Source organism: Protopterus annectens, chromosome 5.part0 (assembly GCF_019279795.1).
Source record: "Protopterus annectens isolate FY-2018-M chromosome 5.part0, PAN1.0, whole genome shotgun sequence".
NCBI classification, from domain to species: domain Eukaryota; kingdom Metazoa; phylum Chordata; order Ceratodontiformes; family Protopteridae; genus Protopterus; species Protopterus annectens.
Window position 1 is genome coordinate 1,047,072,550 of NC_056735.1, and position 27,525 is coordinate 1,047,100,074.

Here is a 27,525-nt window from a genome sequence, read left to right on the forward strand (position 1 = left end):
TAAGTATGCATCAAAAATGTAAGCATACCAACTTTGAACACAGACTATCAGAGACTTTTTGATACTGTTTTGTCTGTTCACAAAGCTGAATCTTGATGTGTATGTGCTGGATTCATATATAACAAATGGATAAAATCAGGACTATAATTGTTCTTAGCTGAACATACAGACCCAACAAGTAAAGAACTGCTGTACAGTAAAAAGGACTGTATTTGAATTATAAAAATAAGGAGCATGCAAACAGTGACAAAAATATAAAGTTAAATTCAGTTGTGCATGCAAGTATCTTATGTGTGAACGTAATAGAAAAGCTACGGTTTGCTTTGAATTGTAATATGTTTAGATTGCCTATCAAGTTAAATATCTAAATCTCAGTTAAAAGCAGTTTTAAAAACGCTCAGCTTAATTACCTTTAATTGAAACAAGGGCTAGAAATCATATCTCTTGCATATGCTTTGGTTGAGCAAGCTGTTATGTGCATGGTTTCTTGTTGCTGGGACTTCTGACAGAAATTGTATGTATTATAGTTGTTAATGTACGTTTTAGCTCTCTTTCAGTTAGTAGGCTAGTGTGGATATGCATGGGTGGGGGAGGGGTCTGAAAGGGAGTGATGTCACATTCATATCATTGAACTGCATCAAAAATTCTAATAACTGTGAAAGGCCAATTTCTCCCTATATACTTCCATTAGTTCTGAAAGTCAGTATCATGTGTATTGTAGCTTTTTGATTATTTCTATGGATATATGGAATGTAAAGGGATTACAAAATAAGAAAAATAATCTATTAATGCACTTAATTTTAAATCTGAGGCAGAGAACTTTCATTTAAGAAATGCATATGTTGAAAGAACAATGGGAGAAAGATGTTGCGTCTTTCGGCTTTTCCCGGTTAGGGGTCGCCACAGCGGAACTCCGGTCCGCTAATGATTAGTAGTTGATTTTTACGTGCCGATTTACCAGCCCTGACGCACAACCTTCAACGAAGGTACGCCCATTCATGCATGTCTCCACGCAGAAGACGCTCTAGCTGAGAATCAAACCGTACAGCGTCTTACTGTGAGGTGACAACACTACCACAGCACCACCACCGCGGAACAATGGGAGAAAGATACAAAAAAAAAACCATGGGTGAAACATTGTTGCTGCTGGTGACAGTATGGCTTCTAGGGGAGTTGCTAGAGTAGGTAAAAAAATCTTTTGATGGCACTATAATGAAGGGTAGTTATGATCCAAACGGCAGATGGTGTTTTTTTACTTGTGAACTGCCGCCATTTAAAAATCCTTAGTCCTAAATGTTTGTGCTCCATGTTTGCATCAAGTATCCTACCTGTATGAGATATAAATATAGAATATTAGGGAACTTTTCTAATTATCTCTGTATCACAAGTGGTGACTGGAATATGATAACTAATCCAGAACTTAATATGACAAATAAGGATAATACGCAACCTGTTCAGCTCACTACACATAGCTGAAATTATGGAAGGCTTTAAGTTAGCTGACCCATTTGAAAACTATAGAATAGTACAACTAATAGTAAATTCACTCATTATTCACCATACCACAAGTCTTGGTCTAGAACGGATATATATTTAATATCTGAAGTTCTATTAAATAATACAGTCACCTACAATAGCGAACCTAGAACAATATCAGATCATGCAAAAATAAACATTACAACAAAGTTGGGGAGCTCAATGCAAAAACTCCAAACCATTACAAACTGGGCGTTATACTAACTTATTAAAGAATAAAGAAGTTTCACAGGATATCATTGACACTCACCCAAGCTAAAAATAACCTAGAAGTAACAGATATACCATACAACATTCAATGGCAAGCGACAAAAGCCACTATTAGGGGAATATTAATTAAAAAAGCTGCTTTCTATAAAAAATTAAACATGGAAAAAGTCAAAACAATAGAATCAAAAATTAAAAAAAAAAAACAGAGTTAGAATTACAAATTAATCATTCACCAGCACTTGAAAGTCAAATTGTTAGACTACAGGGACAAACATTCAAAACAGTTCTCAATCAGTGAAATCAAACTTCACAAATATGCCGAATGGGCTCAATCACCCTCACAAGCGCTGGCAAGAATCAAACATAAAAAACCCTACCAAAATAAAGCAATTAAACTATAATAAATCTCTAAATACGGATGAAGAGATTATAGTGGCCTTTGAAGAGATTTACCAAAACCTATATGGCCCTCACAACCAGTTTAATGAATCATTATTTCATCAATTAACTGAAGTGTTACAATTTCCAGTGCTGAATGAAGCGGAAATAAATAACTTCAAAGCTCCCTTAAATGTAGAGGAAATTATTGCTGCTATAAATAGGTTGAAAACAGGCAAAGATGGTGATGTGTCTGTTTCATTTTATCTACTGTTCACACATGGTTTTCTTTAGCTCTCAAATAAGTATGCATCAAAAATGTAAGCATACCAACTTTGAACACAGACTATCAGAGACTTTTTGATACTGTTTTGTCTGTTCACAAAGCTGAATCTTGATGTGTATGTGCTTGATTCATATATAACAAATGGATAAAATCAGGACTATAATTGTTCTTAGCTGTACATACAGACCCAACAAGTAAAGAACTGCTGTACAGTAAAAAGGACTGTATTTGAATTATAAAAATAAGGAACATGCAAACAGTGACAAAAATATAAAGTTAAATTCAGTTGTGCATGCAAGTATCTGTTATGTGTGAACGCAATAGAAAAGCTACGGTTTGCTTTGAATTGTAATATGTTTAGATTGCCTATTAAGTTAAATATCTAAACCTCAGTTAAAAGCAGTTTTAAAACCGCTCAGCTTAATTACCTTTAATTGAAACAAGGGTTAGAAATATCTCTTGCATATGCTTTGGTTGAGCAAGCTGTTATGTGCATGGTTTCTTGTTGCTGGGACTTCTGACAAATTGTAAGTATTATAGTTGTTAATGTACGTTTTAGCTCTCTTTCAGTTAGTAGGCAAGTGTGGATATGCATGGGTGGGGGAGGGGTCTGAAAGGGAGTGATGTCACATTCATATCATTGAACTGCATCAAAAATTCTAATAACTGTGAAAGGCCAATTTCTCCCTATATACTTCCATTAGTTCTGAAAGTCAGTATCCTGTGTATTGTAGCTTTTTGATTATTTCTATGGATATATGGAATGTAAAGGGATTACAAAATAAGAAAAATAATCTATTAATGCACTTAAGTTCTCGCAGAGAACTTTCATTTAAGAAATGCATATGTTGAAAGAACAATGGGAGGAAGATGTTGCGTCTTTCGGCGTTAGGGGTCGCCACAGCGGAACTCCGGTCCGCTAATGATTGGTAGTTGATTTTTACGTGCCGATTTACCAGCCCTGACGCACAACCTTCAACGAGTAGCCCATTCATGCATGTCTCCACGCAGAAGACGCTCTAGCTGAGAATCAAACCGTACAGCGTCTTACTGTGAGGTGACAACACTACCACAGCACCACCACCGCGGAACAATGGGAGAAAGATACAAAAAAAAAACCATGGGTGAAACATTGTTGCTGCTGGTGACAGTATGGCTTCTAGGGGAGTTGCTAGAGTAGGTAAAAAATCTTTTGAAGGCACTATAATGAAGGGTAGTTATGATCCAAACGGCAGATGGTGTTTTTTTACTTGTGAACTGCCGCCATTTAAAAATCCTTAGTCCTAAATGTTTGTGCTCCATGTTTGCATCAAGTATCCTACCTATATGAGATATAAATATAGAATATTAGAGAACTTTTCTAATTATCTCTATATCACAGGTGGTGACTGGAATATGATAACTAATCCAGAACTTAATATGACAAATAAGGATAATACGCAACCTGTTCAGCTCACTACACATAGCTGAAATAATGGAAGGCTTTAAGTTAGCTGACCCATTTGAAAACTATAGAATAGTACAACTAATAGTAAATTCACTTATTATTCACCATACCACAAGTCTTGGTCTAGAACGGATATATATTTAATATCTGAAGTTCTATTAAATAATACAGTCACCTACAATAGCGAGCCTAGAACAATATCAGATCATGCAAAAATAAACAATACAACAAAGTTGGGGAGCTCAATGCAAAAACTCCAAACCATTACGAACTAGGCGTTATACTAACTTATTAAAGAATAAAGAAGTTTCACAGGATATCATTGACATTCTCACCCAAGCTAAAAATAACCTAGAAGTAACAGATATACCATACAACATTCAATAGCAAGCGACAAAAGCCACTACTAGGGGAATATTAAAAAAGCTGCTTTCTATAAAAAATTAAACATGGAAAAAGTCAAAACAACAGAATCAAAAATTAAAAAAAAAACAGAGTTAGAATTACAAATTAATCATTCACCAGCACTTGAAAGTCAAATTGTTAGACTACAGGGACAAACATTCAAAACAGTTCTCAATCAGTAAAATCAAACTTCACAAATATGCCGAATGGGCTCAATCACCCTCACAAGCGCTGGCAAGAATCAAACATAAAAACCCTACCAAAATAAAGCAATAAATCTCTAAATACGGATGAAGAGATTATAGTGGCGTTTGAAGAGATTTACCAAAACCTATATGGCCCTCACGACCAGTTTAATGAATCATTATTTCATCAATTTACTGAAGAGTTACAATTTCCAGTGCTGAATGAAGCGGAAATAAATAACTTCAAAGCTCCCTTAAATATAGAGGAAATTATTGCTGCTATAAATAGGTTGAAACCAGGCAAATCACCAGGGCCAGATGGTGATGTGGCAGAATTTTACAAAGACTTTCAAAAAACTAGCTTCAATATTACTGAAAGTATACAAATACATAATAAAGTATGGTAAAGACTTTTATATCAATAGCGCAAAAATTATATTCATACCAAAACCAAAGTCTAAAGCATCAAATCCAAATAAATAATTACAGACAGATAGCACTCAAATATTGATATCACTGTTCTTTCTACAGTCCTAACCAGTAGAATCAAAAACATCTTACCTCTCATCATATTTTCTGAACTAGGTTTATGAACAGACAAATACAGGACAATACACTCACCATTGATTCAATCATTAGTTTAAAAGCAAATGAGCTATGCACTCTCAGTAGATGCAACCAAAGCTTTTGACAGGGTAAATTGTTTTTTTTTTTAATTAAAAATACTCTAGAAATTTAGCATTCCTGAAGACTATATAAACATGGTTAGGGCTTACGACAACACTATTTATAAATAAAAAGCAATCAACACCTATTCAAATTGTGAATGGTACAAGGCAAGGATGCCCACTACCATCACATCTGTTCAATATATACACAGAACTTCTAACTTCTTAAAATATCACAAAGAACGTATCACCATCTTATGAATATTTCAAAAATCCCAATAAAGTATACAGCTTTTGCTGATGCTTTAAACATCTATTTTGAATTCCCCAGTACAGATTTGAATAAGATATTAAACTCAATTGAAAATTTCTCAAAAATATCCAATTATGCCATTAACCCAAAAAAAATTCAGTCATATTCCCTCTAAACACTCTAGGACAAAGAATTCTATTTCCCCGAAAATGAAATAAAAGTCAATTATAATCTTAAATATCTGGGTATCATGTTGACTCACCCCCAATCTGATATGACTAAAAGTAATTTGCTCAAAACCTGGACTACTATCACTGAGGACACTAAGAGATGGTTAAATCTCAATCTATCCCCACTATCTAAGACGGCTATAGTTAAAATGAATATTCTTAAAAGATGGTTTCATTTTAGTGCTATTAATCAAAATATACCCAAACACTTTTCCAAACCTGAAACACTACTAGGTATATTTGGCATCCAATAAACACAAGAATAAAATATTCTAGATTAACGTTACCCAAACAAAAAGGGAGGCTAGGTCTACCGGAATTCCAAACATACAACATTATAAATGCTAGTCGAATTATACAAATAGCAAATTGTGAACCATTCAACAAAGCATGGTATCCACTATGGATTAAAATATATTAGAATCATCTAATCTCATGTAATTTAAATCCTAATGCAGTACCCCTTTTGAATTCTAAGACGATAAAGTATTTCAAGATCCACCCCATAATCATAAGAAACACATTAATATTTCAAAAGATGGTATCCTCCCTAAATCTTAAAGATACTTTGGTACTGGGGCAGCCAATACACCTTAATCCTAATATAACTATGATAAACCTGACTCAGTACCCCAAAATCAAAAACATCACCGTATGGGATGTCCATCAGGTCAAAAGCCTTTCAATTGAAAACATTAGGCATAGATTTGAAGTTATAACACTATAATTAACCAATTAACATACCTGATTAACACAATTACTATGAATGTAGGGCAGTTGCGGTGGTGCAGCAGTTAGCGTTGTCGCCTCACAGCAAGAGGTTCTCCGGTTCAATCTTCGGCTGGGGTGTCTTCTGTGCGGAGTCTGCATGTCCTCTCTGTGGTTGTCTGGGTTTCCTCCGGGTGCTCCGGCTTCTTCCCACATCCCAAAGACATGCTGTAGGTGGATTGGACACTAAATTGGCCCTAGGTGTGAGTGTGTGCCCTCTGTGGAAGGTTGGGTGCCGGGCTGGCAACTCAACACTGTAAACCTCCACTGGCAGTCATGAGCGGACAGGTGATCCACTGTGGTGGCCCCTAAACGGGAAAAGCCGAAAGAAGTTAAAATAGATAACCAAGACATGCAGCTATAATCCACACATTATTAGCCTGTTACTTTTGATCAAATACCTATAGATGAATAACAAAAATTAAACATAAAGATGCAATTCTATATTCTACATTTTAGGAAGAGAAAAATAAGATCACTCGAACAAAAATCTGCTGCAATTGAGCTTACTTTGAAACTAACCCCCCCCCCCAAAAAAAACTTACACCCAAATTATGATTAATAACAATGCTCATCACACACCACTTTTTCTAAGTAAAATTAATCCCTCACACTCTCCTTACTGCACCATATGCCAAAACAGTGTTGCAGACACTTCAGAATTTTTGGAGCTGCAAGAATGTTTACAAATTATGGTGTTCATTAAGAGCCAAGTTAGGAAAAAAGGGATACACTACATGTACCCTGTCATGGGAAATGGCAATTTTACATGTATTCCCTACCAATTTTTCCTATGAAAATAAACACATCATTGTCACACTGTGTGTGCAATGAAGAAATTATGCATAGCCCAAAATTAGAATTAAAATCACATGGGAAGAATTTAAAGGAATGGCTATAAAGTACTTATTACTCAGTAAACTAATTACAAGAAGCCCAAAAAAAAAAAAAAAAAACTATCCTACTAACAGAAACATTGGGAAATGCTTATAGAAATCTTAGATCAAAACTGATTTATGAACAAGGGACTACATTCATCAGTATTATTCTATGTAAATAAGGGAAACTAAAGATAATTAGTATTGCAAAATGTTTACCCACAACAACAAAAGGGCAGGTCATGGTAATACATATAAGATGAACATTAAGGTGACATCAATGTCTATGGTGTACATAGTTAGTACAAGACATAACGCAAGTTAGATAGGCTGGAATGTCTTGAAGCAAGTGTTTTAATACGGCGTATATTATCTCTGTGTAGTTTTCAGCATTATAGCTCAATATGAACAGCTTGATTTTTAATTTTGCATATTGTTACTTTAACACTGATGGTTCAGGTTATATATACTTTATTAGGATTACTGCAACTTGATATTCCTAGTACCTGTTCTTATATTTTTCTGCGATAATCTTTTCTTGTATTAAAATAAGAAAAAATGGAATAAAAATATAATTAAAAACAAAAAAAAGTAGCAACTGCTCAACTCCAGGATTGTGTAGTTATGTCTTGGCACTAACTTACTATCCTATGCCCTCTCTTCCAAGTATACGGTGAGGCACAAGGTGAACACACTCACTGGAAGTATGTCCATACCCCACAATTAAGCACAGACCCTGGGCACGGGTCTTTACAAAGAGCTGTCTCGAATTATCATTGCAACTAATGGACAAAACTTCAAATTCCTTTATCCTGCTTGCCTAAATATTAATAAAAATCAAAAGCACAAGGACAGTGCATACAGATAAATACAAACACCAATTAACAAATAGAGAAAAACATGATTCCAGTAAGACAGTCAAGTGCCTACCAGTTAACAGCGATATTATGAGAAAGACAGTACAAAACAGAAAAAGAAAAGCAATAGTGGCAGAAATGCAACATTTTTAGACAATCAGAACTATATTTACTAGGTGCAATTTCTGTCAATGGCAAATGTTATGCACCTGACAGCAGAAACTATTCCCTTTCTTTTTCGTAAGGTCTACACAATGTTTATTAATATGGAGTACACTAAAGCCACCAATAATATGATACCAAAAGTATCTGTTTTTCTGGGCTATAAGCACTAGTGTAATAAACAACATTAAACATCATACAAATAAATAATACGCCCCAACCTAAAACACGGAAGAACACAATATTATATAAACAGAGTGCTGCACAACATGTTCAAGCAACTGAAACCCACCCATCTCTTACATGGCAGCAAAAAGTAGCACAAGCTAACACTGACACAAATGAACACAAGGGATTTGAGGAAGAAATTACTTTCATCAGTAGAAAAGTCAAGGCAGTGAACAGGCAGCTACAGTCATTGTTTTAAGGATAAACTATGACTACAGACAACTGCGAGGCATAGTTCAAAGTCAGCCAGATTTACCCCAAAACTTAAAATGCCACAGGGCAAGTGCATCCTATTACTCTTCACCTCTGGAAGTTTGTAAGGAAACCCACTGAATGATGGGCATGAGGGGCTGATGCCAAAAAATGAAGGACTTCTTATCGCTAAGGAAGCATTCGACAAGACTGGCTACCACTCTGAACCTATCTGTACACACTTCCAGCTTGCAGTCTAGTTGATCTTAAAAACTGGGTTATGGCTGTGCAGCCGTTTTTGCCAAAACTATGGGAGACTTATGGGAACGGTACAAAACCATTCTGTAGAACGAGTCACTCTGATGTACAATGCCATCAAGTCGTTGTACTCATCCCCGTGACTGTTGTTTTCCTGTGGACTTTTTTTAAAACAGAGTATGGAGAAGAACCAACCAAATCTCCTCGAGTAAGGTATATTGATGCACTAAATAATAATAATAAATCTCCATCTAAGGGTGGAGTTTTACATCCCAGCATTTTTCCCATGCAAACATTCAAATGATTAAAGGTCAAGAAATGAAGCAGAACGCTTTGGACACATCTCGGAACGCCTTTGTTGTGAAGCAACTGCGTGACGCTGCTTTCCAGCCCGGTTTTGTGTTAAACAATGACAGCAGAAGCAGCCTGCTGCACACCTCTGTTTTAGCCAATTTCTTTTCCACTGATAAAATTATGAAATAATACAAACGAAGACCTTTCTTCCGGCTAATGCTGTATGCAAAATAATACGATCTTAAATTTAACAATTTTCAGATACTTTTCATTGAGAATAAAATAAGTAATAAGGCAAACTCAAAGTACGTTTTCGTCAAATGAACGGTTCAACTTTAAAGCATCATCTGATCTTCCCCGTTAATGCACACCCCTAGATATGGCAGAGCTAGGTCAGATAAGTTAGGAGAGTAACACAAATACCCCCAAACACAACTGTCAGACAAAGCCTGGTTGCAGCACAACTGTGCAGTAGAATAGGAAGATAGGAAAAGCAGCAGGAAAGCTACCAGATGACCTGCTCTCTTCAGACGCTGCTGCTTTCCCGCAGTTCCCGAAAAGGAAAGCTTTCCATCTTCCTCACACTCCAACAACCTATCCCCTACCTACCAAAGCCCCACAAATAAAGTCAAATAATCCCAGTTTGGGCAACTAGGCCATACATCCTGGAGGGAAAGTTGCTACATGTACCGAACCTCACATGCTCAGAAGGATCCTTATCCGTCAAGTTTGTGGAAAAGCAAACAGCCCCTAGTCATTCCAGAAATCACTATCCATACTACACTTTCCTCAATCGGAAGCCTTACCTTACACTGCCTCTCATCTCTCCCCACTTGCCTAGGCAGTGGGGTAGAAATTCCACGTTCCCCTTAGCTTTGTCTACCAAGCAACATACAAAAGGAGAGTAAGGTCCAACAAATTAGTTACTATCCCGCTTGTCCTGTACCGTTTACAGGCCCCGACCCTCCGCTCGCTCCCTCTCAGCCTCGCTAGTTCCTACACACAGCATCCCAATCCGCCGCAAATAGTGCATGACGTCACTCTGCCCCAGCAAAAGCAGCCAACCAGCTCCCGTACCTCCGCTGCGGTTAAAGCGCAGGCAAACAGAGCAGCATCACTAACCCTTTCGTTTCCCCGCAACGGAGTCAAGGGCTCCTTCACCTGTTCCTTAACTTGGCATGTCGATACTTCAATTGTTCTTGTTTTACATTCCCTGGATTAATGTTATATTTATTAAAAGAAGAAAAAAAAAACACAACGAAAGACAGTTACTGTTGTTATAATTTTAAAATCCACAGAGCAGAGTAATGTTTAATTTCTGAAAAACTTTTCTTTACTTCGCGTCTCGCACACATTTTGAATTATTGCAATCAGTAGCGCAAACGCACATATCGCATTTATTTTTACATGCACATTCTGTGGTACATTTTACACCGTCTGTCACTACCACAGTATTCACTTGGTATAAATCAATATTTAAACAGTATAAATCGCAAAAGTTTTGCAGTTTAAGCTGTTCTGCTAAAGCTTACAATTTATTTGGAATTGCACTTGTATTAATAATTTGTGACAACCTTAAGACTGAAAATTGACTAAATTGGATAAACAAATATAGACATTTGTTAAAATGTCAGGAACCGTTAGCATTTATTCATTATGTAGCACCAAATTCTTCCTGTGGTTTTGGACAAATAACGTATGTTTATATTAGTTATTTTTTTCAGATCTCAGTGCACTTGTAAAGTGTAAATCTTGGTTATCTATGAACTGAATAATGGTTTCAACTGCCTAATGCAGTAATGTATCTGAAAACTATTCAGATACATTACTGCATTAGGCAGCTGAAACCATTATGTTTCTTGTCTCCGCTGAAAGCGGACTTTACCAGTTCATTGTCTCCGTTAAAAAAGTTGTAGTATGTACAATTAAATACCTCTCAACTGTACAGATTTCCGCAGAATGTCCAGATTTTTGGCTCATATTTTTGTCCTGTTCCTCTATTTTCCTGGCAAATCACTGGGATGATCTCAGGATTGTAGTTACTAAATAATGACATACATTTGAGTTTCAGATTTCATATCCGTCAGAAAATATATATTAAAACAAATCCTGTTACTCTAGGAACTTTCTAAGTTTATATGAGCAATATTTAAAATATGTCCCTATTTGTACTCCCATTTTGTCAAGCTTTGTACAGATTTTTTTGCATTAAGAGGTTGATACCATATCTGGGGAAAGAGTCGGGGACAATCTACTTACACCGTGGTATTTGTAAACTTTGTGTGACCGGGGTCGCAGGTGGTAGTGCTTGCCAAAAAGAATAGGAATTGAGAAGTGCAAATATGCAAAAGTCTTAATTAAAAACTTCCAGTCTGGAGAATTACCCAAAGCAAGGCATACCTAGTATGTAGACACACTAAATACATTTTGCCAAAATAACTGCAATGAAGTATCTAGTTGGTTACATTTTCAGAGAATATTAAGTTATAGATAGTTACTGCTGATGTGACACCAGAGGTGCTGGAAGATGCTGAAGAGTGGGTGCTGGTGGTCCAGACAGAGGGGCATTTAGTGACCTGAGAAAGCATTTTAAACATTATTTATTTATTTATTTCACTGTTGCTATGATAAGATAAATATAAACAAGATATGCATTATATATACTGTCAACTGGAGTTGCATTAAGAGTAAGTCCACATATATTTCATATCAACATAAATGCAGAAGATACTGCCCTTCATCCCATTACAAATTTTAATGAGATGCATACTGTCACTTGAATGAATACATGGTCTTTGCGCATACCATTCGCACACATGGTTTGTCAGCTAGGAACCTGGATGATTACAAAAAAGGGGGAGGGAGGGATTAACAGACAACATTAGTAAAATACATTGGCTTCTGTATGGTATTTGTTCACTGCAATATTCAGTCATCATACAGGTGAACACCAATTCAAATTGTCATATAGCTTGGACTCTATGATTTCAGTCTGTTTTTAACCATAGATTCAGCCCACTGTAGATTTTTATAAGCTGAACCTTTCCAGAATCCTAAACCTACTTGTTTTTGTCATGAAATTATAACTTGCTTTGCAGTATAGCAACTTTGGGTCTGTTTGGTCAAGGATAAAAGGCTGTCTTGCAACTTGCAGAATTTGGGTTTGGGTAATTCCCCTAGCATTTATCCAAGATTGGTACAGCTCTCCCTGCCTCTTACTAACTGACAACCATTATTCATTATTTGTCAAAGCACCTTACCTGTACCTGTTGATGCACAGCGGGATATTAACCCATGAATAACATTTACATGACCAGTTCAACACATTGTATATCATTTTGCATCACCATCATCATTTTAGTACAGCTTCACCATCACTGTTATATTTTAATAAAAATACAAAGATGTCAGGTGGATTAAATGTCACAACCATGTGTTTATTGCCAAATATTGCCAATGACCTTTATTGACTGAAGCCAATTATTTGAGACATGTGCAAGGTAGGAATTTCAGGAAGGCCATTTCTTTATTTCATAGCAGTGCCCAAAACACTACAGAACAACAGAGAGTGCTGTCAGTATCTGGCCCTTCTGATTAGTCTTACCCACCTTACTATCCACCAAGGAGCTGTTGCTGGGCTAGTTCATCCCCTGGCAATAAAACCTTTGGGGCTGTTTGGCCTGTGGGAGGTCCAGGTAATAAGTCCTGAGACCTTCCACCAACTTACCTTGGCCTCCCTTACCTTTCATGCCTTCCACTTACATGACTGTGATAGTCTAGCCTAACCTGTGTATCTCACCTGGAGGAGAAGGCAAAAACTTGAAAAACCCAGTGGGATAAAACAGAAAATTCTTCTCGACCCCTAATGCGATCACCCTTGTAGGTCACTGGCTGCTTATCTATATTCAGCTGACCCCATTCTGCCTGCCAATTTTCTCCTGCTTTTATGAAGGGTGGGTTAGGTGGGGAAAAGCTGCTGAGGTAGAAATTAAAAATACCAATTTACTATGTTCCCAGCCTTTTCAATACTACCCCAACACAACTTGTCCTAGCCTAACCCTCCTAACCTATCAGCATCAGTTGTGGACCTAAATTTTTGTTAGAAAGAGTAGAAGATACATAATAAGTTATTTTATTATAGGATGCTGGCAGCCAATCACAAATGCATATGCACACATACGCACTCGCACAGACACACACACACACACACACACACACACACACACACACACACACACACACACACACACACACACACACTGACAGATAGTTACGAGGAGAAACAATTCACCAATGCCACGTCTTTAGGGTATAAAAGGAAACTGGAGCACCTGAAAAATGCCTGTGCACAAATAGGATATGCAGCCTCCCCAGATGATTCTCCAAGTGAGAAATGAACTGGAGAACCAAACACTATGAAACAACAAAAGTAACTGCTATGCCACACTTAGAAGCTTTAAGAGAAGAAGAGTAGTTAACACCAAGCCTCCCAAAGGTCATGCCTTTTAGCTCTGTACATTACTGCTTACTTTTTTAAGTTAGACGAGTGTTTTTTTTTTTTTTTTTTATGGCTAGGCCAAGTTCCCAACCAGCATCAGGCCCTAGGCAATAGCCTACGTCACCTTATATGGCATCCAGCCCTGTGCATTAGTAGAAATAAGTATTATTGCAGCAATCTAACTTTTTTCTGACTATTAGTAAAAGAACTGTAGTGCAGGGAATTACTATGTTGACTAAGTGGAGTGCACAGTAATTTTTATGCAAATGAATGTAATCATTAAGCACAAGTATGTATTCAAATATTAATATATTACAATGCTCTCTCCACTTCCTGATCAAAGCAGGTACCAGAGAACAGGAGTGAACATACAAAAGCCATATTGCACCCCCTTCACAAAAGATATAGGTTATGCCAGAGCACTGAAAGTACAATTTTGTACTCTTACCATAAACGTAGATGTTCGAGTGTGTTCACTGTTGCAGTCATGACTGTAGGGTTCTTCCTGCCAGCAGCAGCCCTCGATCGGCCAGAATCCCAAAGTCTAGATTGGGCATCAGCTGAGGTCGCTTTTATCCTGATGTCAATATGCCAGGAAGTATAAAGACCTCAGCCGACACCATTACCCCAGTTTTTCTTGCCCCAGATGTCAGGTGCCCAAATCCTCAGCAGCCAAAATACCTCATAACAGACAATACTCAAAGAAAAAACAAAAGAGGGGGTAGGAGGGAGGGTAACGCAGACTGCAACAATGAACACACTCGAACATCTACATTTATGGTAAGAGTATACAACTGTACTATGTCCTTCATGGTTCTCTGTTGCAGTCATGACTGTAGGGTTGAGTCCCAAAGCTAAGAAAGGGTGGCTGGAGGAGAAACAGAAGGAGCAGCCACAAAACCTTGCAAAACCGCAGAAGCAAAACCAGCCCTAGATTTAGAATAGAGAGGGAGGTTGTAATGCTTAGAAAAAGTATGCACAGAACTCCAAGTAGCAGCCTCTAAAATATCCTTGGTAGGAACCCCACAAAGAAAGGCTGCTGAAGTAGCAGTAGCCCAGGTAGAATGAGTCCTAATATTAACAGGAACCAGATTGCCATGAAAAGAGTAACAGAACTTGATGCAGTGGGCAATCCACTTACAAATAGTTTGCTTAGTGATTGCTTTCCCTAGAACAGTAGGAGCATAAGCGACAAACAATTGATCAGATTTCTTGAATATCTTGGTCCTGTCCAGGTAAAACCAAAGCTGCCTGTGCATGTCCAAAGAGTGCAAAAGACTTTCTTCCTCACCTTGAGGATTAGGATAAAAGGTAGGCAAATGAATAGTCTGATTTAAGGCCACTGCCGAAACCACCTTAGGCATAAAGGTGGGATTAGTCCTTAGGGATACCCTGTCCTGATGAAAAATAATGAGGGGTTCCACAGCCATGAGTGCTTGCAATTCCAAAATTCTTCTAGCAGAGGTTATAGCTAAAAAAAAAAGCAGTTTTCCAAGACAAAAATTTTAAATCCGTGGAAGCTGCAGGTTCAAAAGGAGACAAGGTTAATTTTTCCAAAACATAGTTAAGATCCCAAGTGGGAACAGGTGCTCTTATAGGGGGCCGAATATTCTTAGCCCCTCTAAGAAATAGTTTAAGTAATGGATGAGAAAAAATTGGAGGATCTGTATTTTAATGTGCAGAAATAGGAGAAGCATGAAGCTTAATAGATGAAAAAGATAGGCCCGTATGTAACAACTCTGCCAGATACTTTAAAATCAGAGGAATGTTCGGTAGAATCACCACCTTGGACTTGATTCCAGGAGCAAAATCTTTTCCATTTACCTGCATAAGATTTCCTAGTGCTGGGCCGTCTAGCTTCAAGGATTACATCCATTACCTGTTTGGAAAGAGTAGAGGTGTTTACAGACCCTGGATCCGCCAGGCAGCTAGATTCAGAGTTTTGACATGACTGTGCAGGATCCGGCCATCCTGTTGAAACAGTAGATGAGGGATTTGAGGCAGAATCCAGGGAGGCTCCTGAACTAGGTTCATCAGAGTGGAATACCAGAATTGTCAAGGCCAATTGGGAGCCAGTAAAATCATTTGCAGTCTCTCCTGTTTTATCTTCAGAAGTACCCATGGTAGAAGAGGAAAAGCATATACTGAGAGGTGTTTCCAACTGAATGAGATGGCATCCACTTGCCATGCTGGTTTGTGGTAGGTCCTGGTGCAGAATGTTGGAAGGTGATGATTCTGAGGGGATGCAAAAAGATCTGTGTCCGGACATCCCCATGCCTGTACTATCATCCTGAATATCCGAACATCCAACATCCATTCGTGTGGATCCGAAAGTGTCCTGCTCAATGTGTCTGCCAGAGTGTTGTCTTTTCCTGGCAGGAATTGTGCCTGTAAGTGGACTCTGCAGGTCAGTGCAGTGTACCACAGAGCCATGGCTAACCTGCACAGGGGGTAAGAGTGAGATCCCCCCTGCTTGTTTATGTACCACATCACTGTAGTGTTGTCTGTCTTTATCAACAATTGCCCTGGTAGAAGAAAGTCCCTAAAGGCTATCAGAGCATTCTGTACAGCGAGCATCTCCTTCAAATTTATGTGCAGGTGAATTTGCTCCTTTGTCCAAACACCCTGAAGGCATCTCCCGTGCATGTGGGCTCCCCAGGCATAATCTGAAGCCTCCGTTTTCAGAACTTGGTTGGTTGGTGGAGGACAAAAAGGCCTCCCCTTGTTCTGGAGACAGGCTTCGGCCCACCAAAGAAACTCTTGCTGTAGACAAGGCAAAATCGTAATCACTGTTTCCAAACTGTGGCAATGCCAAGACCACAAACTCTTGAGGTACCACTGTAGTTTCCTCATATGCAGTCTTGCATATGGTATTTGGAGAATGCAGGAAGCCATGTAACCTAAAGCCTGCAGAACCTTTCTTGCAATCAGCTGTTTCATTGAAGCCAGGTGTTGGAAAGAAGAAGCCAGTTGCGCTTTTTTGTCTGGTGTCAAGGAAGCCATCTGGGTTGTAGTACTCAGAAGAACACCCAGGAAAGTAATTTATTGTGTGGGCACCAGATTTGACTTCTTTAGATTCACTGTGAATACGAGGTACCGTAGAAGATGCGGCACAAAAGTTAGATGCTGAAGTAGAGTGTCTTTGTCGTACTCTTGAATAAGACAGTTGTCCAGATAAGGGTATATTTGAATCCCCTTCTGTCTGCAAAATGCCATTACTGGTGCCAGGCACTTTGTAAAGACCCTGGGCGCAGTAGATAAGCCAAAGGGCAGCACAGGGAACTGGTAATGCTTCAAGCCCACTTTGAATCTCAGATACCTTCTGCACTCTCGCCTTATAGAAATATGCAGGTAAGCTTCCTTTAAGTCCAGAGTCACCATCCAAGTGTTCTTGCCCAACATAGGCAGCAGCTGCTGCAGAGTGAGCATCTTGAATTTTGGTACATCTAGGAAGGTGTTTAGTATGGAAAGGTCCAGGATTGGTCTCCATGAATTTTCCTTCCTGGGAACCAGGAAAAGTCTTGAATAAAAACCTTGCCCTATTTCTAAATTTGGTACCAATTCTATGACCCTCATAGCTAAGAGGGACTAAACCTGCAGTTGTGCCTCTGCCCATTGATGATTTGGCAGATCTGGCCAATCGTTCAGTTTTGGCAAGGTGTGGAAATGAAATCTGTAACCTCTTGAGACTATGTCCAGAACCCATTTGTCCCGGGTTATGCGGCCCCAGTTTTGATAAAAAAGAGAAATCTTTCCTCCCAAAGGTGCCTCCAGGAGAGGAGCCCCTGGAACCAGAAAGGGAGAGTCATAAAGACTGTTTCCAGTAGGGTTGAGACTTATCTTCACCTCCTTTGGGAGAGGGGGCAGTCCACTGCCCATTCCTAAAAAGGGTTTGTGCCTGTCCCCTACCTCTGGAATGCCTGAATCTGCTTCTCTGAGGCCTGTCCGAGCTCGGAAAGGACCAAGGTTTAGCTGGCCAGTGCCTGCGAAATCTAGGAGATTGCACCTGTAGAAAATCCTAAACCATCTGCATAGATTTGGCTGTGTCCTCCATTTTCTTTAATACCTCTTCAGCTTTGGCCCCAAACAAAACATTGTGCTGCAAAGGGGCATCCAAAAGTTCGGCTTTAACCTGATCCAGCAAGCTTTGCTCCTTTAACCAAGCATGTCTTCTAATAACTGCGCCAGTTGTTGCAGCCCTACAAGAAGCTTCCAAAGAATCAAAACCACAATGCAGGGTATGTTTACCCACTTGTTCAACAGCATGCAATAAATCCTGTAACTCCTTATCAGCCGCACCAATAGGAACAGCTGACATCTTTTGTTTAAATACAGACAAAAGGTATTGCTGATACTTTAGCATATGAAATTGACAGTTCAAAGCTCTAATCGACAATGTAGCAGAAGTATAAACTTTTTTACCCCATCTTTCCAAAGCCCTGGACTCTCGGTCAGAGGGAATAGGATGTTTAGCAGAGGCCGCTTTAACACCCTTAGGGCCCTGAGAAATTGTTTCCGGATCAGGTGAAAGATTCTTAAAAAGAAACTTGTGAGAATCTGGAACCCTATAATGCCTATCTGGTTTGACCAGAGTAGGGGGAAAAGAATCAGGAGAGAGGGAAGCTTCTGAAAAAACATAATCTACAATGTCCAATACAGGGGGAATAGCAAGAGGCTTATGCTGAGGGAGAAGAAGAAAATCCCTAAGCCTTTTCTTGGTTTCAGAGAATTCCTGCCCTTCCCAGTGAAAATGCTCCCTCATATCATGCAAAGTTTCACCAAAAGAATAAACCTCAGGAGGAGAGGCTGACGGAAAGGAATCTTCAGCATCAGAATCCTCATAAGGAGGAAAGGAACAATCCTGCTCAAGGGAAGAAGCAGAAGAAACAGAAATTTGGTCTGAAGAATCATAATCGGACTGTAATCTAGGCTTTTTGTCAGGAGGGGGATGAGAACCCCTGATCATAGATAACAAATCTTCAGCCATCCTAAGCATCTGCCTTTGAGGCCTAGGACCTTGATCAAAAGGCGTCTGTGCTTGCCATTTCTTTTTAGCTGGAGCCGTAGTCATTGTCTTAGAATGCAAAACTGAATCCATATTTACATGAAGCTGTGAAGGCCTGAAAACTCCCTCAGAAGCCGGTACCTGCCTACCGGCTCCAGACCCAACTGAGGGAGTAGTATCTGAAGGTCCATTCCCTGGCAATTCTGAAGGCCCCATCAGCTCTACACCAGAGTTGGTACAGGCAATTGGTTCAAAAGAGGTGGACAACAGGGGCTGCAAAGGCACCTTACTGATGACCGATGAACCAGCAACTGGCAATAACTGAGTAATATCCTCTGCTTTGGACCTCGGAGGCATGTCTTTGTCTTTGTACCTCTTACACACACCAGAAGCCAGGAAAGAATCCAAAGGACATATTATAATTAAACCTTTTACCAAAATAGTAGAAGGCAAAGTTGTACCTACGCCTAATAGTATGCTGATTAAATCTAGCACAAAACCCACAATTAGCAACGTCGTGGTCAGGCCCCAGGCAGGGAATGCAATAAGAGTGAAAATCCCTATGAGGTAATTGTTTCCCACAAGAAATACAATTATTAACTTTTTCTGACATCTGACTGGAGCAAGAAAAAGACCTCCCCAATGGGGTACTTATCTTATAAAATGAAAAATCCTGGAAGTAAATCCAAAAACAGACAGGAGTAGGCCGACCAGCATCAGCGAACTGCTCAGGGCACAGCGCGGCAAGAAAGACTGGGGTAATGGCTTCGGCTGAGGTCTTTATACTTCCTGGCACATTGATGTCAGGATAAAAGCGACCTCAGCTGATGGCCAATCCAGACTTTGGGATTCTGGCCGATCGAGGGCTGCTGCTGGCAGGAAGAACCCTACAGTCATGACTGCAACAGTGAACCATGAAGGACATCTACACATATACTGCATTCCCAACATAAAATGTACAGGCATTGAGCTGGCACTGTAGTACATTATCTCTTTAACCACATCATACAGGCTGCCATTTGGTTAAAGTGCTGCACAGACATTCTTTAACACCATTACTGTCATTCAGCACCAATAATTTGTGTCGCATCGGAACAGCCATTCCCAGATGTTCAACCCTCCTACTGTCAGTATTCAGCACCACATCTGTGTGCTGCATCATGGCAATTTGTCCCACAAGTCCATTCACACAAATGACAATATGTAACACTAGCAAGCTTCTGTGCTATGATATGGAAGGTGGTTTCCAAAGTAACATTCATCCTCTGCACTCAGGCAAGCTAGTCCAGCACACACACAGTATATTCCAAAATTCTACATATGACCAGAGTAACAAAATTAATGCATCTAAGCTCACCAAAATAAACACTTTCAAATTCAAGAAGACAAACCTATTAAAACAATATGATGAGCTCTCAAAATTCAAATGTAGAATTTCCACCCTCCATGTAGCTTCAACTGTCACTTATGCCAATGAGGTTTACTTCCGTCTAAGCAAAAGCATACATTGAGCAGTTGCAGTCATCACCAAATATACTAGGAATGTAAAAATATATCATCTTGGTGGAGTGCAACATTAATAATCTATATAATAAAATAAAAAAGATCTATAATAAATCATACTTTACCCACATTAAAGACCATGTCAAAAAAAAGCTCATCAAAAATCTGAAAGTTACGATAAGGAAGTTCATAGTGGAATACAAATTAAAATTAGAATCTGCAGTCAAAGGTAATCATAAATCATTCTCTAACTGCATCAGATGATTAAAAAATAACACACAGCAATGCATATGGTATTACCCACTCCATGACTTTAAACATATTGCTAATGCACTCGCAGATAAATTTATGCCAACCTTATACCAGAAACAAAAGCCATAGCTTGAGTGAGACAGAAGGAGATGTTGTCCTAGATGCAAGCTGTTAGGGGCCATAATCAGCACAGTACAAGATGTGCCAACTGGTCCCTGCAAGTCAGTGATGCCATTGCTTTTGTTGGACAGCTGAGCATGATAGCACTATCTGTAGACATTTAACCAGCCATGATTAGAGGTTATAGCCATTAGAATGATTTACTTGCAGAGTGAGTGTGGTGTGTATTTGTCTGTGTGTTAGGAACTGTACCAAAAATTAGCATATGTCTTTTCAATGCTTTCTGAAAGATGTCTCAGCAAGATAAAGAGCTATTACGTAGCAAGGATCAGTACTGGGATCCCTTTTGTCCAGTATCCACTTGCTGGATCTGCAAAACACTAACCCCAACATATCACTGACTGCATTTGCCAATGACTGCAAGATGAGTACTTTGATTCACTCAGCAGTTAATACCAGTAAGTGCTAAACAATACAGATGAATGATGTAACATGAAACAGGCTTAAGTTAAATGCACACAGGTGCAATGCTGCACATTAGTAAACAAAACATGATGACAGTTTATTTTATACTTTATAGATGGCACCTCACTCTTAAATTATATGGTCATCAGAAATCACACTTTGTAGACAATTTCTATGAGTTTTCTAATCCTTTCCAGTGACCAAGTGGTTTGATTTTTGATTTTTTTTAATTGTTTTATGTGTCACTTAGTGGAAGTGTTTTGTGAAACTTCTTACTTTATGACCACTATGTAGGAAGAGTTGTCATGAAATCCTTTTGTTTAGACCATTAAATAAGTAAATGTGTCTCATCCAAATCAAAAGAAGTTACTTTTCCTTTATACGCTACCCTGATCAAACCAGTTCTAAATATAATGTCTCTTTTTGTGTAGCATCTATCCAAACATGTCACACAGCTGCAAAGACGTCAGAGGTTTCTAATTAAAGGGATCATCAGTTACCAAGACATGCTTAAAACTCTCTCCCTATACTCTGTTTCATATGTACTTCTCTGTGGTGATTTATGTCTACCATTCTGTATTATTAATGATTCAACTTCCTTGATCTCCTACACTTTCACAAAACAATTCTACAAACACTCTGTCTAAGAAAGTGAAGCTCCATCAAAAAAAAACAAATAAAACATGCTGATGAGACAAATTTATTACACATTTCTTCTCCATCTCTGGAATATGTTACATTAAAGCAGTGTTAATCTTGGTTACTTCAAGGCAAACCTTGATGATTAAGTAGGTGCCCTTAAATTCATCTCTATCCTGACTTGATTTTCCCCCTCTTGAGGCAGGAGGTGCTCTGTGAGGGTCTGTGTTGACAAGATTAACTCTGTCTTGTATACAGTAGGAATCTGTGAATCTATAAATATGTGGAGTCACCAGCAATTTAAAATTTTCCCCCTCATCATTGTAATACGACTAGGGTAGCTAACCCATGTCCTATTACTATATAGTCTAAGTGCCTGTGATCGGTTGCCCTTAGCAACTGATGGTAGTGCTAAGTCGGAAGTCTCTAGTCACATATTACTACGATCAGAAACTACCAAGAACTGTGCAGTCTAAGTGACTGTGATTGGTTGCCATTCCAGGAAATCTCTAGCCGAGTATTTATTTGTCTGGATACTGCTGGGAATTATAGAGTTGCATCTCTTCAGAGACATAGGAACAATACTAGACAAGCAATCATAGGGACCAAAAGAGGCCTAGTCATATATAACTTTAAGTAGACATACTTAAGGTCTTACCATCCTTTATGAGTACTTACTGGTGCTCATCTCTCAAATCAAGCAGAGCTCCACATGAAAACCCTAGCCCAAATTTATGCCTAACCATTCAGTCATCAAGACAAGCCTAAAAGGCAAAGTAATAATTGGTTTCATGATTGGCTTGACCTAGAATGGTGTCTTGTTCCATAGGCTGAAAATACACTGAATTAGCAACTTGTCCTTCCAGCAAGTCTTGTTACAAATTTATGCCCCTAGTATGAGTGTTTGAAGAGCCACTTGTTATGTGAAGAAATAAGAGGTCAAATATGGTCATGTTTTTCATGGCTTGAGAAGCAATACACCTTGAAGCAGTTGGTAGGATACTGAGTATAAGGAGAGTTGTTCTAATCTATCAGGAAAGACGCAAGGCTTAAGGTCTTTAATTGATTGGCTAATAATCATTGGGACATTTCCAGTTGGACAATATGCTTGGATTTGTACATAAAGACTGCATTGTATTCAACGATGGCTCTGATAAGGGGTGAGTATAGTAGTAAGATGACTTCTTTGGATCTTGAAGGTATTCCCTAGAAATTAACTGGGCTAGATGGAAGGACTTCCTGACTATGGTAGAAACATGATGATCAAGTGAGAGAGGTGTCTGCTGAAATACCCAGATTACTTATGGTCAAATCTGTTTGGATAGGAGTATTATTTATAACATATCAGGTGTGAATAACCTTTTGACAAATGCTACTGTGCTGCACTTTTTTGCATTTAGCTTGAGACCGTTTTCAGTTTACCAGAAAATTCCAGCCCATTTTGGAGCAGTTTAATAACAGTGGATCAATGGATAACAGTGCTCATCTTGCAGCCAGCAATAAACTTGGTCTACTAAACTTCAAGTATATGACTTAGTTGTTTGCAAAATAAATGTTAAACAGGAGAGATTTGAACACTGATCCCTCTGGTAGCCTGCTAGTTACAGTTTTACATTCAGAGGCGGTACCAGCAAGTTCATCTACCTGGGATTTGTTAGATAACCAGTTTGCAATTGCAGCAAATGGTATTATTTATTTATTTATTCCAGTTTGATGACCGGGGAGGTCCACTGGGCTCGGGGAGCCCATTTTCAGTGGAGGCCCGGGAGAAAAACTCCAACAATACATAGTTACATGAATAATTACTAAGAAACTTTGCATTACTGACAAATAAACAGGTAGCATTCATAAAGAAACAAACAATTACAATTTTGTTTAGGTGTAAAAAAACAGGCAAATGGCCTTGAGGCTAGATTTTACAGTATAGTTATTTATACATAATACAAATAAGCAAGGTTAGCTAGGTGAGAGGTTAACCAGGAGTAAAAGTGGAAAAGACCTTGAGAGGTATAAGGTGAAGAGTACAGTTGCATTTCCAGTTTGAGTAAAAGTGAGAATGAAGAAGAGTTTTAAAGTTTTCAAGGTTATCACAGGTCCTAAGAGTGGAGGGAACAGCATTCCATTTTTTGGCTAAGGTGAAGGAAAGCAAAAGTTGACCAGCTGGGCGCTTGGGTTTGTGGATGGTGATTAGGTTTTGGTGGGTAGATCTAAGTGTTTTATGGGGAGTATATGGGTGTAGGATATTGGATAGTGCAGGGCACTTGGTAGGTTGGAATAGTAGTCTATATGCAGTCGTCATTTGGAGAAAGTCAAGTTGGTTTTGGAGTTCTAGCAAGTTTAATGAGTGAAGGGAGGAACAGTGATGAGAGGAAGATTTGGCTTTGGTAGCAAATCTGGAGATATTATTGTAACATACTTCTAGTTTAGAGGATAGTGAGGAGGATAAATTGGTAAGCAGAGGGGCGCCATACAGTAGAGAGGGAAGGAGATAAGTAGTGGTGAGAGTTAGTCTGGTAGCAGGAGAGAGGAAATGGTTGTTTCTATAAAGTAGGCCAAGTTTTATGTGGGTTTTCTTTATGTTTAGCTGGACGTGAGTATTAAATTTTAGGTGTTCATCAATAGTTACACCAAGAAGTTTGGCGGAGGGAACGACCTCTAAAATGGAGTTGTTATGGCTGATTATTTGAAATGAGTTTTTATCAATAGGGGAGGACTTAGAAGGAGAGAATAGAAGGATTTTAGTTTTGTTAGCATTTAATGAGAGGTGATTTTGGAGCATCCCGTTTTCGGTAGTTGAGAAGGCTGTTTGTGTCAGTAGTTGGAGATCTGTTAAGTTGGAGGCACAGCAGATCAAAGTAGAATTGTCAGCATATTGAACAATTTTAGTATTGGGTATGGCCTTGTAAAAGTCGTTAATAAAGATGTTGAATAGAATTGGGCCAAGTATGGATCCTTGGGGTACTCCAGTGGGGGTAGAACAGAAGGTGGAGGTGCCCTGGCCCCATTTGACAGCCTGGAACCTGTCAGAAAGATAACTGGAAAACCAGGAGAGAGTTTTGTGGGAGAGATTGAGATTAGACAGATGATTTAGAAGGTGGGTGTGGGAGATGGTATCAAAAGCTTTAGATAAGTCCAGCAGAACTGAGGATACTAAATTACCAAAGTCACGGGCTAAATTGACAGTATGTAAGAAGGAGAAAAAGGCGGTGTTGGTACTATGTCATGGCGGAAGCCGTGTTGGGTAGGAGAGAGTAGCTGGTGTTTGGTAAGGAATGGCAAGAGCCGAAGGTGGATGCATTTTTCAAGGAGTTTAGAGAGAGTGGAAAGGATGACTATGGGGCAGAAATTAGATACGTTACAGTTTTTGCCACCCTTGTGAAGTGGAAGAATATATGCAGAGCACCATAGTTTGGGTACATAGGATTCAAGTAAGGATCTATTGATCAGGATGCTAATAGGGAGAGCAAAGGTTTGGGAGGATGGCCTAATGGTTAAGGTGTTTGCCTTACAAACACAAAGTGCAGGGTTTGAGTCTCACAAGGGATAATTGGCTAGGCTTAAAATGGCTCACAAGAGTAGTTAGCTTAGTACTAATCTATGAACCTATGAATACCATTGGAGGCTATTTTTAAGAAGGAGGAGGGAATGTTGTCGGGGGCATTGGAGCAAGGCTTTAGTTTAGAGAGACGTTTCTTTATTTGGTAGGTGGAGATGGGTTTGAGTTTGAAAGTAAGGGGGGGAAGAGGAGGGAGAAGATGTTTGGTTGGGGTGGGGTTGAGGGTTGTTGTTGGTAAAGGTCTTGGTTAGCTCAGCAATAGAAGTGGTGAAGAAGGTGTTGAATAGTGAGGCAATTTCAAGGTCAGATTTGCTGGTGTTAGGGCAGGGATTGTTTTTAGTACCTGGCCTAAGGAGAGAGTTGATAGAGTTCCAAAATTTTGGGGTTTTTTTGCATGATTTGTTTGCATTTGGATGTAGTAGGACTTTTTATCTTTGATAACTTGTTTTTTTGGCAAGGTTTCTTAGTTGTTTGTATTTAAGTAAGATGTCTGGTTGTTTAGTTTGGAGGTATGTTTTCCAGGTTTTATCCCTTTGTAGCATAATCTTTTTGGTGTCTTTGGTAAGCCACGGGGTGGTCTTAGTTTATACTCTTTTTGTTCTTACTGGAGCTAGGGAGTTAAGGACATTTAAGAAAGTTGAATTGAAAAAGTCAATGGCTGAGTCTAATGGAAGAGTTTTCAGGGGGTTCCAATTGGTATTCCTGAATGAATCATAGAAAGTAGTAGGGTTAAAGTTAGAGAGGTTCTGAGTGTGGATAAACTGGTGGGAGTGTGGGGGGGGGGTGAGGGAAGCTCGATGGGTGAAGGCAGGGAGGTGGTCTCCTAAAGGGTCTTGTATGCCACCAGATTGTATCACTTTAGTGGGAAGAGATACTAGGATCCAGTCTAGTATGGAGCCTGGGATTTGGTTTTGTTGGATCTAGTGATGGTGTTAGTAAGTTGAGTATAGTTAAATAGATTGATTGACATTGTGGGGTTAGGGTTGTTGATTTTGTTCCAGTCTGTATTTACATCACCCAATATGTAGGTTTCCAGTTTAACATTTGAGGAGGCCCAGGACAGGATGTCTTCAAGGGTGTTGGTGTTGTTACCTGGAGGAATATAGAGAGAAATGAAGCAGATGCTTTTATGACTGTTAATTTTTAGAAGGCCTTCTACAAGTTCAGCATTATTGAAAGAAGGGATGGGATTAGGCTATGGAGTAAAGGACAGCTGGTTGGAGTAGACTAGTGAGACACCGCCACCTCGAGTACTTAGGTGGTCAGATCGAAGTGATTGAAATCCCGGGGGAAGGAATTCAGAGTCACTTATGTGAGGTTTTAGCCAGGTTTCAGAGATGCTACAATGTCAGGTGAGCTGTGAGTGAACCAGGCATGAAAGTGGGTTGTTTTATTTTTTAGGCTTTGGGCATTGCTGGTGAGGAATTTGAGGTATTTATTGGTGGAATTATTGTGGGAGCATCAATGTCACCGGCTAAGCAGAGGTAAGTGAGATAAGGAATAAGTTTTTGGTTTGTACTTAGAAGTGTCTAGTAATGAAAACGTCTGGGTTTGTAATATTTAGTAGTGATAGGGAGAAGATTTACTTTGAAGAGGAGGGAAGGGTTGGAGGGCACTAAAGAGGCTGAGATGTTGTGGAAGTGTGTTGTGTGGGGGAAGTGGGGAGGCAGAGATGGAGGGTGTAGATTGAAATGAGTATAGGAGGTGAATGCTTACATTAAGTCTATCTAACTTTTCAATAATACCAGCATTGATAATAGAGTCAAAAGCCTTGCATAGGTCAAGATAAACAGCATACACTGAGCAACCACTTACCAAGGCCCCTGTAACCTTTTCAAAGAAGTTTACTAGGTTCAGGAGGCAAGAACTGCTCTTTCACAAAACCAAACTGAATGGGGGTCTAGTTCAATTAAGTTGCCTATGTCTGCATAAATGAGTTCTGATGCAGTATGTTCCATGGCTTTGTACATAAGGCTGATGGGCCTATAATTACTTAAGTCTGTAAAGGGACCCTTTCAGCTTAACTCCTGCCTCTCTGCCTGCAATCCCCCCCATAAATTCTTTTGTCCTCTGCTTTTTGCTACACTGCTGCACTCTCCAGATAACTGCTTCTTAGTCTGCAACTACAAGCCACTCCTGTGTCTGACTATAACATTTATGATCGACATTACTATTTTTGAAATCTTCAGATAATTATACAGTCCCATCATCTTGGGGATGGCACTTTTCTAATGCTTCTCTCCTGGATAATT

At 39.1% G+C, this 27,525-nt stretch overlaps 1 long non-coding RNA gene across 1 annotated transcript in view; it reads right to left on the reverse strand.

Annotated features, from left to right (window-relative positions):
- The window catches only part of LOC122802930, a 244,649-nt gene extending 234,338 nt beyond the window's left edge, over positions 1 to 10,311 (reverse strand). The window contains exon 1 of the long non-coding RNA XR_006365011.1: positions 10,042 to 10,311. This is a non-coding gene — a long non-coding RNA (uncharacterized LOC122802930). The remainder of the gene's footprint in view (positions 1 to 10,041) is intronic.
- Between the last annotated feature and the right edge of the window lie 17,214 nt (positions 10,312 to 27,525).